The sequence below is a fragment of the Mustelus asterias genome, unplaced genomic scaffold, assembly GCF_964213995.1.
Source record: "Mustelus asterias unplaced genomic scaffold, sMusAst1.hap1.1 HAP1_SCAFFOLD_553, whole genome shotgun sequence".
NCBI classification, from domain to species: domain Eukaryota; kingdom Metazoa; phylum Chordata; class Chondrichthyes; order Carcharhiniformes; family Triakidae; genus Mustelus; species Mustelus asterias.
The window spans coordinates 45,999-62,973 of record NW_027590503.1 but is presented as its reverse complement, the minus strand read 5'-3'; the positions used below and the strand labels follow the sequence as shown (position 1 = coordinate 62,973).

The 16,975-nt window shown below is 45.4% G+C and overlaps 1 protein-coding gene across 1 annotated transcript in view; it reads left to right on the top strand.

The window, feature by feature from the left end:
* The window catches only part of LOC144487022 (uncharacterized), a 34,407-nt gene that overhangs the window by 13,233 nt on the left and 4,199 nt on the right, over window positions 1–16,975 (top strand). The window lies entirely within an intron of this gene.

Here is a 16,975-nt window from a genome sequence, read left to right as displayed (position 1 = left end):
ATCCCCCCCGGACCCGAATATAAAACAGTGAACATTATCCCCCCCAGACCCGAATATAAAACAGTGAACATTATCGCCCAGACCCGAATATAAAACAGTGAACATTATCCCCCCCAGACCCGAATATAAAACAGTGAACATTATCCCCCAGACCCGAATATAAAACAGTGAACATTATCCCCTCCAGACCCGAATATAAAACAGTGAACATTATCCCCCAGACCCGAATATAAAACAGTGAACATTATCCCCCCCAGACCCGAATCTAAAACAGTGAACATTATCCCCCAGACCCGAATATAAAACAGTGAACATTATCCCCCAGACCCGAATATAAAACAGTGAACATTATCCCTCAGACCCGAATATAAAACAGTGAACATTATCCCCCAGACCCGAATATAAAACAGTGAACATTATCCCCCCAGACCCGAATATAAAACAGAGAACATTATCCCCCCCAGACCCGAATATCAAACAGAGAACATTATCCCCCCCAGACCCGAATATAAAACAGTGAACATTATTCCCCCCAGACCCGAATATAAAACAGTGAACATTATCCCCCCCTGACCCGAATATAAAACAGTGAACATTATTCCCCCCAGACCCGAATATAAAACAGTGAACATTATTCCCCCCAGACCCGAATATGAAACAGTGAACATTATACCGCCCAGACCCGAATATAAAACAGTGAACATTATCCCCCAGACCCGAATATAAAACAGTGAACATTATCCCCCCCAGACCCGAATATAAAACAGTGAACATTATCCCCCAGACCCGAATATAAAACAGTGAACATTATCCCCCCCAGACCCGAATATAAAACAGTGAACATTATCCCCCAGACCCGAATATAAAACAGTGAACATTATACCCCCCAGACCCGAATATAAAACAGTGAACATTATCCCCCAGACCCGAATATAAAACAGTGAACATTATCCCCCAGACCCAAATATAAAACAGTGAACATTATCCCCCAGACCCGAATATAAAACAGTGAACATTATCCCCCAGACCCGAATATAAAACAGTGAACATTATCCCCCCCAGACCCGAATATAAAACAGTGAACATTATCCCCCAGACCCGAATATAAAACAGTGAACATTATCCCCCCCAGACCCGAATATAAAACAGTGAACATTATCTCCCAGACCCGAATATAAAACAGTGAACATTATCCCCCCAAGACCCGAATATAAAACAGTGAACATTATCCCCCAGACCCGAATATAAAACAGTGAACATTATCCCCCCAGACCTGAATATAAAATAGTGAACATTATCCCCCCAGACCCGAATATAAAACAGTGAACATTATCCCCCCCAGACCCGAATATAAAACAGTGAACATTATCCCCCCCAGACCCGAATATAAAACAGTGAACATTATCCCCCCCAGACCCGAATATAAAACAGTGAACATTATCCCCCAGACCCGAATATAAAACAGTGAACATTATCCCCCAGACCCGAATATAAAACAGTGAACATTATCCCCCCCAGACCCGAATATAAAACAGTGAACATTACCCCCAGACCCGAATATAAAACAGTGAACATTATCCCCCCCAGACCTGAATATAAAACAGTGAACATTATCTCCCAGACCCGAATATAAAACAGTGAACATTATCCCCCAGACCCGAATATAAAACAGTGAACATTATCCCCCCCAGACCCGAATATAAAACAGTGAACATTATCCCCCCCAGACCCGAATATAAAACAGTGAACATTATCCCCCAGACCCGAATATAAAACAGTGAACATTATCCCCCCCAGACCCGAATATAAAACAGTGAACATTATCCCCCAGACCCGAATATAAAACAGTGAACATTATCCCCCAGACCCGAATATAAAACAGTGAACATTATCCCCCCCAGACCCGAATATAAAACAGTGATTATCCCCACCAGACCCGAATATAAAACAGTGAACATTATCCCCCCAGACCCGAATATAAAACAGTGAACATTATCCCCCAGACCCGAATATAAAACAGTGAACATTATCCCCCAGACCCGAATATAAAACAGTGAACATTATCCCCCCCAGACCCGAATATAAAACAGTGAACATTATCCCCCCCAGACCCGAATATAAAACAGTGAACATTATCCCCCCCAGACCTGAATATAAAACAGTGAACATTATCCCCCCAGACCCGAATATAAAACAGTGAACATTATCCCCCAGACCCGAATATAAAACAGTGAACATTATCCCCCCCAGACCCGAATATAAAACAGTGAACATTATCCCCCAGACCCGAATATAAAACAGTGAACATTATCCCCCCCAGACCTGAATATAAAACAGTGAACATTATCCCCCCAGACCCGAATATAAAACAGTGAACATTATCCCCCAGACCCGAATATAAAACAGTGAACATTATCCCCCCCAGACCTGAATATAAAACAGTGAACATTATCCCCCCCAGACCCGAATATAAAACAGTGAACATTATCCCCCAGACCCGAATATAAAACAGTGAACATTATCCCCCCCAGACCCGAATATAAAACAGAGAACATTATCCCCCCCAGACCGGAATATAAAACAGTGAACATTATCCCCCCCAGACCCGAATATAAAACAAAGAACATTATCCCCCCCAGACCCGAATATAAAACAGAGAACATTATCCCCCCAGACCAAAATATAAAACAGTGAACATTATCCCCCCCAGATTTGAATCTAAAATGGTGAACATTACAGTGCCGGCTAGCCCAGTAAATGGTTGTTAGAATAAAACAGCATGTTCCTTGATTTGTTCATAATGGGTCGTGATTTTTTTTTTCAAGCAACCCACACTCACAAGACCAAAAATACAATGTTTACTGTGATTACAGATTAGGCAGCACTTGCTGAACAATCCTGAGTGTGCTAATAGCTACACTCAATCAATTGAAGATAACAGTCAAGTTCATAATACGGCTGTTATATTTGTGAGAAGTGACATACATACATACGCAGCGATCCTTTCCCTGCAAACAAAAGCCTTGCACCTTTTTTGAATTTCCCAGAAGCTTGAGAAACCTACAGTCTCCTATTGGTTTCTCCATGGCAATGCTTCAAGTCAATGATCGTCCACAAATTAGCACCCTTTTCTCCTGTAGTATAAATTGCAATCATTTAAAATTTGGCATTCTTCCGTTTGTCCTGATGAATGCATGCTGAAAAGATTCAGCAACATGTCTCTCTTTTCAGCAATATTCAAGTTCAGTACCAGCAAGTATCTGTGCATTGTTTTATGTTCCTTGACAATTTAATGTGATCATGGAAGTGTCACTGTGAAGAATGTGTAAGTCAGTAAGAATTGTCAGCATTTTCTAATTGGAAATCTTAATCAGTGGAATCTTTCAGACACTGAATTGTAGTTTGTACCAAATGTCAATTTCAGATTGAAGGAAAAATTATAAACAAGTTCCTGTTGAGAGTTCCTGAATTAAAACAAAAAAAATCACAGATAGTGCTTTTAAAAAGGGACACAACAGCCCTGAAAATCAGTGACATTTCAGACTATTAAACCAGAATTCCAGTTGTAAGGATTGTTAATGTCAGCAGAAACAAACCAAATATTGTCAGACTATCAATCCTGAATATGATTAACAGCTGCAGTAACTGCAAAATCCAACTCCTGCTGACAATTGTGAAATTGCAGATGTGTCAGCAAGTGGGATGACTGAGTGTATCCCTTCCCACACACAGAGCAGGTGAATGGCCTCTCCCCAGTGTGGGTGAGCTCATGTAAATGCAGGCTGCCAGACTGAGTGAATCCCTTCCCACACATGGAGCAAGTCAATGGTCTCTCCCCAGTGTGAGTGTGTTGATGTGCAGTGAGGATTGATAACTGCCTGAAACTCTTTCCACAATATGTGCAAATAAATGGCTTCTCCTCAGTGTGAATTCGCTGATGTGACAGGAGGCCGGATGAATTGGTGAATTCCCTCCCACACATGGAACAGGTGAACGGCCTTTCCCCAGTGTGAACTCGCTTGTGTGCACTGAGGTTGGATGAAGACCTGAACCTCTTTCCACAGGAAGTGCAGCTGAACAGTCTCTCCTCTGTGTGAACCCGCTGTTGTGACAGCAGGTTAGAGACAGAGTGAATTTCTTACCACACACAGAGTAGCTGAAGGTCTTCTCCCCTGTGTGAATTCGCTGGCGTGACCAAAGACCAGATAGCCCAGCAAAATCCTTCCCACACAAGGAGCAGGTGAACAATCTCTCCCCAGTGTGAACTCACTGATGTGCACTGAGGTTGGATGAACATGAGAACCCCTTTCCACAGGTGGAGCAGCTGAATGGCCTCTTATCTGTGAATTTGCTGGTGTAACAGTAGGTGGAATGAGGTAGTGAATCTTTTCCCACACACGGAGCAGGTGAATGGCCTCTCTCCAGTGTGACTGTATCTATGGTTTTCCAGCAAGTATGAATAATTGAATTCTTTACCACAATCATCAAATTTCCATGGTTTTTCCATTTTGTCGGCTCCAATGTGACTGCATCGATGAGTTTCCAACCGGGATCGATAATTGAATCCTTTACCACAATCCTCACATTTCCATGGTGCTGGTGACCTTGTGTCTCTCCAGGTTGGATGATGAGTTGAAGCCTCATCCCACACGAACCACGTTTATGGTTTATCCCCACTGTGAATGGTGTGATTTTTTTCAGGCTGTGTAACCGGTTAAATCTCTTTTCAGTCAGTTCACTGGAACACTCTCACTCGGGGGTGTGTGTCACGGGTCTTTTTCTGCCACATTGAATTTTTAAATTTTCTTCCACTGACAAAACAGGCAATGATTTCTCCCTCCACTGTAAAAAGCAATCATACTGAGGTCATGGTGAATCAAATGGTTCTGTAGACCTTGACCTGAAGTTTAGTTTGAGTTTCCTGTCTGTGAATCCTCCTCTTCCAGTTCCCTGCAAAAAGAGCTTAAAAAACTAATTCATAACAGACAATTCGCGTTTCCATGGAACACTTCTTCATCTCATTTATCTTGAGCTGTAATCCCCATCCCACACACTCTCTCTTGTCCCTGGTCTAAATCAAACTCCTTGCCTCATCTCCACCATTTCATGTCTACATTCTCAGATCAGCTCCCTCTGCCTTGTCACTCTGGCTGGATTCAGTTCTCCAGACCATGTACAGATTGAGAGTACAATCAAGGAGTCAATTATTTTCTTTCCAGGTCAGGGGACATGAAGCTCCACCGACTCTGTTGTTACCACAATGGCCACACTTCCCCTGCTCACCACTGAAACAACACGGTGACCGTTAACACGGACCTGTTCCGAGGAAAGGCTCCATTTTATTTGTGCCACAACACCAGGGGAATTACCTCCTGCACAGGCACAAAGGTATCATCAGTCACAGAAAATAATTGCAGCTGGTGTCTCAAACCTCATTTTACCATTTGCTCCCAAACATTCTCAATTCAATTTTGAAATGCAAACTAAAATCTGCAATTATGGGGTAAATTAAAACACATTTTAATGGTCATTTTCAGAATGACTATTCCTGAGAATTAATTCCCAAGTCAGGAACTTAAAATTCTCATCAGCAATGTAGGCGGCACAGTGGTTAGCACTGCTGCCACACAACTCCAGGGACCTGGGTTCGATTCCCAACTTGGGTCACTGTCCGTGTGGAGTCTGCCTGTTCTCCCCATGTCTGCGTGGGTTTTCTCCAGATGCTCCGGTTTCCTCCCATCATCCAAAGATTTGCCAGTTAGGTGCATTGGCCATGCTAAATTGCCCCTTAGTGTCCTGGGATGAGTAGGTTAGAGGGATTAGCAGGTTACATATGTGGAGTTATAGGAACAGGGCCGAGGTGAGATTGTTGTCGGTGCAGACTCAATGGACCGAATAACCTCCTTCAGCAGTCGGGATTCTATGAAATACATTGGGAGAATTGCTATTTTAATGGGTATTTTCACAAATACTATAAAATGATTTTTCAAAACAAATTAATATTTTCTTCAACAGATGATTAATAAATAAAAAGTATTTCATAAAACAACCACCCAGTGTGGGGTTCAGGGTTTCTGAGCTCCAGGAACCACGAACAACCAGCCGGGAATGGTCTTCACAAAACTTCCCAACTCCCTCCCGGGAAAAAGCTGCAAACCCGGGAGCTGCAGCTTTTTACTGGGGGTGTTGGGGCCTCCAGCGGGTGTTTGTGAATCCACCCCGCCCACCTCCCAGGGTTTCCTTCCTTCCCAGAGATCAGAGTCCTCATTGATTTGAGGCCAAAGTGTAACCTCTTATTTATTGTCCCCCTCCCCCATCCTCTGATGTGAACCATCCTCCAGTGGCTGAGCCAGGATGGGGCCGTTAACCTGGGCCTGTTCCCGGGAGGGAGGGAGAAGCCCCGCAGCTGCAAACCAGGGAGCTGACAATGATTCTGAAGGGTTTGTTTCGCTCACAAAGCTTGGGGACTGATTGAAGGCAGTTCGGACCAATAGGAAGAGGGGGCGGGGCTGGAGGACTGAGCAAGAGCGGCTGGTCCTCCAACCAATCGGAGTGAATGAGGGGGCGGGACTGGAGGACCAGGGAGAACGGCTGGTCCTCCAGCCAATCGGAGTGAATGAGGGGACGGGACTGGAGGACCAGGGAGAGCGGCTGGACCTCCAGCCAATCGGAGTGAATGAGAATGTGCAGACTCTGCACAGACAGTGACCCAAGCTGAGAGTCGTCCTCGGGTCCCTGGCGCTTGTGGCAGCAGTGCTCGCCACCGTGCCACCCATATAGATCCAGGAGAGAGCAGCCCCACCCAGCTGGACGACAGTGGAGAGGGATGGAGCAGAATGGGTGGGCGGGCTTGGAGGCTTTATAAACGCCCCGTGTAGGCCGCAAGTCCCCAATAGGAAGCTCGGATTCGGTATTTGAACCGTTGACAGCTGCTCGGGCTTTTTCCCCGATTCAGGCTCGGGTGAACGACCGCAATCTTGACAGTGTGCGGCCGAGCGCACACGCCGACAGAGGGAGCTCCAGGCTCAGCCCCGCCCCTTATTCACTCCGATTGGTTGGAGGACCTGCCTCTCCAGCTCGATCCTCCAGCCCCGCCCCCTCATTCACTCTGAATGTTTTGTCATCCTATGTGACTGTGACAAAGATAAACTCGCCCTTCTCATCCTTGACCTATTTGCAGCCTTTGACAAGGTCGCCCACATCATTCTGCTCCATCCCTCTCCACTGTCGTCCAGCTGGGTGGGGCTGCTCTCTCCTGGATCTATATGGGTGGCACGGTGGCGAGCACTGCTGCCACAAGTGCCAGGGACCCGAGTACGACTCTCAGCTTGGGTCACTGTCTGTGCAGAGTCTGCACATTCTCCCCTTGTCTGTGTGGTGCTTTCTTCCGAATGTTCGGGTTTCCTCCCACAGTCCAAAAGCTGTGCTGATTAGGTGCATTGACCATGCTAAATTCTCCCTCAGTGCACCCGAACAGGCGCAGGAATGTGGCGACCAGAGGAGTTTCACAGTAACTTCATTGCAGTGTTAATGTAAGCCTACTTGTGACACTAATAAATAAGTAAACTTTAAAACTATTCTCTCTTCAATCAGAGTCAGAGAATCACTTATAATATCTTCCCTTCCCATTTCCACACTTACCTCTGGTGTCTCCAGAGGCTCCAGCCTTAGCCTCTTATTTCTCATCAACATATTCCCATCAATGACATCATCTGAAAACTTAGTTCTCACATTTACTGTGTTAAAGAGACAATATAAATGTAGGATGTTGTTATTGTCTGACAATGATAGATCAGGAATATCACACAAACATTTTAAATGTTCATTCCACATTTCTATTTATTCTCAAAGTCTCAGTTTGGAACAGATCCCAATTTAAATCCCAATCTCTGACTTGACATCACATTTCCAATATTCACCGTTGTTCTTCCTGACTCTAAACCCAGTTGTAAAGGAGCTTCTGTTCTGCCTCCAGGACCACTGAATCATGGAAGAGCGTGGCTGGGACACATTCCTTACACACCTCAGGTTACACAGCCACATGTTCAGTCCGGGATGTCTCTAAAAGCAGCAATGACAAACTCCAAATCCTACGATCATTTGTGAACTCGCTGGTGTCTCAGAAGGTCGGATAACTGAATGAATCCCTTCCCACACTCAGAGCAGGTGAATGGCCTCTCTCCAGTATGAACTCGTTGGTGTCTCTGAAGAGTAGATGACTGAGCAAAGCTGTTCCGACACACAGAACAGGTGAATGGCCTCTCCCCAGTGTGAACTCGTTGGTGCACCAGAAGGTCGGACAACTGACTGAATCCTTTCCCACACTCAGAGCAGGTGAATGGCCTCTCCCCAGTGTGAACTCGCTGATGTCTCAGAAGTTGGGATGACTGAATGAATCCTTTACCACACACAGAGCAGAGGAATGGTCTCTCCCCAGTGTGAACTTGCTGATGTGTCAGAAGGTGGGATGACCGATTGAATTTCTTCCCACACACAGAGCAGAGGAATGGCCTCTCCCCAGTGTGGACAAGCTGATGTGCTACCAAATGCTTCTTGCTTTTAAACTTCTTCTCACAATCAGAACATTTAAAAGGTCTCTGATCACTGTGTACAAGTTGATGGTCAGTGAGATGTGATGACTGAGTGAATCGCTTCCCACATACAGAGCAGGTGAATGGTGTCTCCCCAGTGTGACAATGGTAATGTGTTTTCAGCATTGGGTAATTGAAGCTCTTCCGACAGTCCCCAGATTTCCACAGTTTCTCCATGGTGCCAGTGTCCTTGTGACTCTCCAGGTTGGACAATCAGTTGAAACCTGTATGGTTTCTCCTCGCTTTGAATGATGTGATGTTTTATCAGGCTGTATAACTGGTTAAAGCTCTTTCCACAGTCAGTTCACTGGAACACTCTCACTCGGTGCTTTTCCAGTCAATTGTTTCAAAACTTCCAGTTTGAAATCCTCAGACAGAACAAAGAAACATTTCTCATTCCACATTCAAAGGTCCACAATATTCAAGCACTGATGAATCAAGTGAGTAGATGTTGGATGTCATGTTTGGTTTGATGTTCTTGTTTGGAATTCCTCCCTTTCTCATAGCCTGTAAAAGGAGTTTATAAAATTAATCCCCGTAAGTACAGGACAGAAATTCTGAATTGACAATTCTGATGCTGTGGAACATCTTTTCCTCGCTTGTTCCCTTATGGGCTGAAGGACCTCTCGGTGCTGTGTGACTCTATGACAGCAAGTCCAGTTAGCCCCAAGACCTCAGTGCCTGCTCACCCACATTGATTCCCAGTCACAACAAAAGCAGAAAATGCTGGAAACTCTCAGCAGGTCTGACAGCATCTGTGGACAGAGAATAGAACCAACTTTTCGAGTCAGGATGACCCTTCGTCAGATTTCAGCATCTGCAGTACTTTGCCATGATGTCCTGTCAAGCAAAGTCCTGGTTTTGAAATTATCATTCTTATTTTCAAATGCCAAACGCATTGATAGCTGAAATCAGTTCCCACAGACAGAACAGCTTCTTTACATTCAAAGGTCAATGATCTTGATGAATCGACTGAATCTAGATACAATGTTTTGAATTGTGAATTCTCTCCTTCGAGTATCCTGTAAATACATTACTGTCAGTCCAGGTTAGCAATCCACCATTTTCGGTTTTTATTTCAGATTTCTAGCACCCTCAGTATTTTGCTTATAACATAGAAATGCATAAAGTTCTCTCCTGCTGCTGGTATTGCCCCCTATAAAGATGGCAGCGTCCTTACCGGAACATTGCCCCTTATAAAGATGGCGATCGGCGAGCCAGGCCCCACACCGAGAGAACTACCGAACAATCCTCTCGGTCCAAACGGGGGACCGTTAGATTTTTACTCGAACTTTGCGAGCTGAGTCCGGTGTTAATGAAATCTCTCCAACCACCGGCTCTGTTCCCCATCCACACTCGGTGTTGTATTTCACCCGTTGCAAAAGCCACACGAGCTCCTCACGCTTCCGTCAAGCTGCAGCACCTGCATTGCGCATGCTCCAATCACAGCCTGACAGTGCGCATGCGCAGCAGCTCCCGCAGTGAATGCTGGGCAATGGCTCTGCCATTGGATTGTCCCTTTGTGGATACAGATTGGAACAACAGGGACAAGACCATTCATCAGCAATTCACACACTGGTCATGTCTGCCATGTCCTTGGTTATTGGTCGCATGTGGTCAGCACTGCTGCCTCACAGCGCCAGGGACCTGGGTTCAATTCCAGCCTCAGGTTACTGTGTGGAGTTTGCACATTCTCCCTGTGTCTGCGTGGGTTTCTTCCCACAGTTGAGAGATGTACAGGTTAGGTAGATTGGCCATGGTAAATTGCCCCTTTTGTGTCAGGGCATGAGGTTATTGGGATAGGGCCTGGGTGGGATTGTGGTTGGTGCAGATTCGATGGGCCGAATGGCCTCCTTCTGCACTGTAGGGATTCTATGATTCTGTGTGTCAAATTTAGTGCTCTGAACATTGTATAATTAAAAAGTAAGCATGCAACCTATTTTGCCAACAGAAATCGAGTACAATGTTGGTAAATGTGAGGTCATCCATTTTGGTAGGAATAACAGCAAAATGGACTATTATTGAAATGGTAAAGAATTGCAGCATGCTGCTGTGCAGAGGAACCTGGATGTCCTTGTGCATGAATCACAAAAAGTTGCTTTGTCAGAGCCACAGGATGATAGTCATTAAGGCACGCTGCCTGGCTTTTCTTTGGCTACATTCACAACCTTTTGTAGTTCCTTGCGGTCTTGGGCAGAGCAGGAGTCATACCAAGCCATGATACAACCAGAAAGAATGCTTTCTATGGTGCATCTGTAAAAGTTGGTGAGAGTCGTAGCTGACATGCCAAATTTCTTTAGTCTTCTGAGAAAGTAGAGGCATTGGTGGGCTTTCTTAACTATAATGTCAGCATGGGGGGACCAGGACAGGTTGTTGGTGATCTGGACACCTAAAAGCTTGAAGTTCTTGACCCTTTCTATTTCGTCCCCATTGATGTAGACAGGGGCATGTTCTCCTTTACGCTTCCTGAAGTCAATGACACTCTCCTTTGTTTTGTTGACATTGAGGTAGAGATTATTGTTGCCACACCAGTTCACCAGATTCTCTATCTCACTCCTGTACAGGTAGCAGGTAGGGACATTAGATTGTTGGAAAGAGAGGTTGAAGATATCTGTGAATACCCTTGCCAGCTGGTCTGCGCAGGACCTGAGTGCTCATCCGGGTACCCTGTCTGGGCCAGTTGCTTTCCATGGGTTGGCTTTTGAGAAGACTGCTCTGATGTCTGCACTGGTGACCTCGGATACATGTTCATCGGAAGCTTCTGGGATGGGGGGCGTGCTCTCGCAGACCTCTTGCTCATAACGGGCATAGAATGTGTTGACTTCAGTTGGGAGGGGTGCCTTGGAGCTGGTGATTTTGCCTGTGTTCAACTCATAGCCTTTTATGTCTTGCAGACCATGCCATAGTCGGCAGGAGTCCATGTGGATAGCCTGGGACTCTAGCTTGGTCCGGTACTGTCTTTTGGTATCTTTGATGGATCATATCTGGCTATCTTATATCGATGATGTGGAGATGCTGGCGTTGGACTGGAGTAGGCACGGTAAGGAGTCTTACAACATCAAGTTAAAGTGCAACAGGTTGATTTGGTAGCACAAGCTTTCGGAGTGTCACTCTTTCTTCATCTGAAGGAGTGACACTCCAAAAGCTTGTGCTACCAAATAAACCTGTTGCACTTTAACCTGCTGTTGTGAGACTTCTTACTGTCTTGTATAGGTCAGAGTCACCTGACATGAACGCCTCAGATCTGGACTTCAGCAGACAGTGGCTCTCCCTGTTCATCCATGGTTTCCAGTTGGGAAACACGTGGATTTGCTTCTTTGGCACACAGTCTTCTACACGCTTACTAATGAGTCAGTTATTGTAGTGGTGTACTCATTCAGGCTGGTCGCAGTTTTTAAATACTGTTCAGTCTATTGGCGCTAAGCAGTCCAGTAGGAGATCATTCGATTCCTCAGACCAGCATTGCACGACGTTCTTTGACAGATTCTTCTATTTCAGATTTTGCTTTTAAGCAGGAGAGCACAGCCGTGATTTGCCAAGGTGTGGGCTGGCGATAGAATGGTAGGCATGTTTGATATTTGTATAGCAGTGGTCTAGGATGTTTGGGCCTCTGATGGAACAGGAGATGTGTTGCTGGTATCTTAGTAGAACGCCCTTGAGCTTGGTCTGATTGAAGTTTCAGCTAAGATGAACAAGGCCTCAGGAGGTTTCGTCTCAAGACTATTTGTGGTAGTATATATTTCTTCCAGCGTGGTCTTCACGTCTGCGTGGGGTGGGAAGTAAACTGCTGTCAGGCTAAGAGGTGAACTCCCATGGAAGGTAATAGGGGTGGCATTTTAGCATCAGGTATTCTCAGTCCAGGGGTCCAATGTAATGATATTACACTCAGTATCTCGTGCACCATAACCAAAGTTTGGGTCTCATTTGATAGCGAGTGAGTCATGGTCTATTGATATAATAGATTCCAATTCTGTTATGTGTCACTCTGCCACTTACTATTTGACAATAACCTGCCTGTTATTTCAATTTTGCTGTATTTTACAACTGCAGCTCCTGGGGCTGATTGGAATCTGGTGTAACAATAATAATCACAAAGATCGGTTCCAGTGTCTCTGAGGTCATTTTGCCTGCAAGTAATCTGACGTTAAGGGAGACAAGAGGCTCAACAAACATTTGATTGTAATAGGAGGACAAGGTGTAAGGGGGCAATGATATTTTGAGGTTTCTGTGTTATGCCGAGTGTCACTGGGAGGTAAGTGGTAAAATAGGAATGCAGACATCATGGCAGAGGCATGTGTTACTGACTCTGCTTGACTGAGAGCTGTTATACTCAAGGGGAGAATAATGAGGACATGGGGAACTCCAGAGATTTCTGATATCTGCGCTTTATCTGTTCGAGGAACTGAAAATAATCAGTTCCTTCTCATGGTTATCTGCAATTCTTAAGTTACACAGTCACATGGGAAACAGACCTGACAGCTCATCAAACCCAATGTTTTGCTCTTCTGTTTGAGATACATTGTGATTGAAAAGATCAAATGTTAACACCTCAGGAGAGAAACATTCAGAATGTCACAAAGATGAATGAATTGTCCAATTAATCCCATTCACCATAACTCTGTCAATTTACCCTCTGCAGGTATTTATCCAATTCCCTTTGAAATTTACTATCAAACCTGATTCTAGCACCTGTCAGTTTGCATTCCAGATTAAATCAAATTGTGTAAAAACTTATCCTCATCACCCCCTCCAGTAATGTTGTCAATTATGTTAAATCCCTGTGTCCTCTGCTTAGAGACCCTCCTGCACCTGGGAAACAGTTTCTTCCTATTGACAGACCCTCCAATATCTGGGAAATAGATTCTCCCCATCGACAGACCTTCCTGCACCTGAGAAATAGATTCTCTCCATCGACAGACCCTCCTGCTTCTGGGAAACAGTTCCTCTCCATTGACACTATCATAAATCGTTTGAGCCAAATGGTTTCCATCTGTGATGTATCATTCCATAAAACAGAATATTCAGCATCAGGAGAAAGAAAGTGAAAGAAACCAGTCTCTGTGGGATTTACCCAACCAGTGTGAGCACCTTCAGGGGAGCAGAGAGAGAGGGAAACCAGTGGGAAAAGTTTTTAAAACTCGGAGTATTCCCACAGGAGAGCACTGGTTTAAATCAATTTTGAAATAGAGAATGGCAGCGCACAAATTCCGAGGAATGCATTTTTAAAAATTAATTTATCTTAATTGCACAAGATAATTTTCTATTATCGTCTTTGACAATGACGCCGTTAATTCCCAGGTGCCCCTGCGGGTGTGAAAGTGTCCCATTCATTCCACAGGAGCCTATTGCGCAGGCGCAATGCTATATCTGGAGCGTGCGCACTGTCGCTTTGCTCGGAGTCTTCCGAGTGCGGGAGTTGGAACATTTTTCTGCGGGTGAGTCGGTTGGGCTGTGGGAGAAATGGAGCCGGGAGTCGGGTAGGGAGGGAGCTATGGCTTCCAAACATCCGTTGTAGGCCGCACGGCCTGAATAAGTCCCTGCAGATCCCGGGTTTGCAGCTGCCAGGCTTTTATCCCGGGAACAGGCCCCGGTTATCGGCCGCCATCTTGTTTCAGCGGGGACGGAGGGCGCATGCGCTGCTGTCGGTGACGGGTCACAATGGGCGAAGTTTCAGGGACTGGTTCAGAACCTCGATCTTCAGAGGGTCAATAGGCAGCAGGGCGCATGCGCAGCTATCCAAGACCATCAGAATAAGAATTCGGAACAGGAGCCAGTCATTCGGCCCATCGAGCCTGCTGCATCATTCAATAAGATCATGTCGACTTTGCTCCCCCACCCCGTCCATACCCTTGACTTTCTTGTGGATCAAATCCTCAGCTTTGAATATATTCAATGATCTGCCTCCAATCCTCACTGGTGAAGACAGAGTTCCAAAGATCAACAACCCGCTGAGAGAAAAGATCTCTCTTCATCTTAAATTTGAGATCCTTTATCCTTTACGGTAGCACAGTGGTTAGCACTGCTGCTTCACAGCTCCAGGGTCCCGGGTTCGATTCCCGGCTCGGGTCACTGTCTGTGTGGAGTTTGCACATTCTCCTCGTGTCTGCGTGGGTTTCCTCCGGGTGCTCCGGTTTCCTCTCACAGTCCAAAGCTGTGCGGGTTAGGTTGATTGGCCAGGTTAAAAAATTGCCCCTTAGTGTCCTGGGATGTGTAGGTTAGAGGGATTAGCGGGTAAAATATGTGGGGGTAGGGCCTGGGTGGGATTGTGGTCGGTGCAGACTCGATGGGCCGAATGGCCTCCTTCTGCACTGTAGGGTTTCTATGATTTCTATGATTTATTTTTACTTGATTTCCACACCAGAGGAAACATCCTCTCAGCATCTACCTTGTCAAGCACCTTATATCATATGAATCATAGAATCCTGACACTGCAGAAGGAGGCCATTCGGCCCATCGAGTCTGTACAGACCACAATCCCACCCAGGCCACATCCCCACAACCCCATGCGTTTGACACTAGGGTCTAAATTGATTGGCATGGCCAATCCACCTAACCCGCACATCTTTGGACTGTGGGAGGAAACCAGAGCACCTGGATGAAACCCACACAGACATGGAGAGTAAATGTGCAAACTCCACACAGGCTGGAATTGAACCTGGGACCCTGGCACTGTGAGGCAGCAGTGCTAACCACTGTGCCGCCCTTAAATTCCCAGATGTTTAAATGAGATTACTTCTCAGTCTTCTAAACTCCAATGAGTACAGGCCCAAGCTGCTCAACCTGAAAGATAAAACTCCTCATTTCAGGAATCAACCAACTGGATCTTCTCTGAACTGCCTCCACTGCAATTTTGTCCCAGCTGAAGTAATTCTGTGCAGGTAACAGGAGAGAATGTTTTGAATTTCTGTTCTGGACAGATGCTGATGGATCTTGGAAACTCCTTTTACAGGGGGTTAAAAGGGGAGGATTTACACACAGCAAACTCAGACCAGAATACATTCTGTCCTGAATTTCTAACCTTGAATTACACCTATAACTTTCCTCATTTTACAGAGAGAAGATTTGAAGACTGCAACATTTTTCCTGGACACCAATCTCTCTCAGATCTTTGCAGCTGCAGACTCCAGCAGGAGATTTAAAATTTGAAAACAATGAAATTGTTTTGGGGTGAGTGTTAGTGAGCATTAATTAAATTTAGAGCATGCTCTGATTCTGTGGATCTCGGGCTATTGTGACTCCTTTACCATGGATGGACAGGCAATGGCACAGTGACAGTGTCATTGGATTAGTAATACAGGGATCCAGGGCAATGCACTGCGAACCCTGGGTTCGAATCCCACAACGGCAGATGTTGAAATTTGAATTCAGTAAAAATCTAGAATTAGAAGTCCATTGATGACAGTTCTCATTAAAATCCATCTGATTTAATAATGTCCTTTAAAGAAGGAAATTACCACATCCCCCAGCAATGCAAGCCACTCAGTTCAAGGGCAATGAGTTATGGGCAATAGATGCTGATGCAGCCAGCACATAGAGTCATAGAGCAATACAGCACGGAAACAGGCCCTTGGGCCCAACTGATCCATGCCAACCATGGTGCCCTCCCAGCTAGTCCCAATTGCCCATGTTCGGCTCATATCCTTCTAATCCTTTCTGATTCATGTACTTCTCCAAATGCTTTTTAAATGTTTAAACCTGCTGTTTGAACCTGCCTCAACCACTTTCTCTGGCAGCTCATTCCATGTACCCACCACCCTCTGCATGAAGAAGTTGCCCCTCAGGTCCCTTTTAATCTTTCCCCTCTCATCTTAAACCTATGCCCTCGAGTTTTCAATTCCCCTACCCTGGGAAAAAGACTGTGTGTGTTCATCCAATCTATGCCCCTCATGATTTTATACACCTCAATATGGTCACCCCTCATTCTCCTACGTTCCAAAGAATAAAGCCCTAGCCTGGCCAACCACTCCCTGTAACTCAGGCCCATTAGTCCTGGCAAATTCCTCATAAATCTTCTTTGCACTCTTTCCAGTTTATCAATGTCTTTCCTATAACAGGGTGACAAAAACTGTACACAATACTCCAAGTGTGGCCTCACCAACGACTTATACAACTATAACATAATGTCCCAACTCCTATACTCAGTGCCCTGACTGATGAAGGCCAGTGTGCTAAATGCCTTCTTCACCACTCTGTCTACCTGTGACGCCACTTTCAACAAACTATGTACTTGTGCTCCTGGGTCCCTCTGTTCCTCAACATTCCCCAGGGCCTTACCATTCACTGTACAAGTCCTACCCTGGTTTGACTTTCCAAAATGCAACACTCACACTTAAGACCATAAGACATAGGAGCAGAATTAGGCCACTTGGCCCATTGAGTCTGCT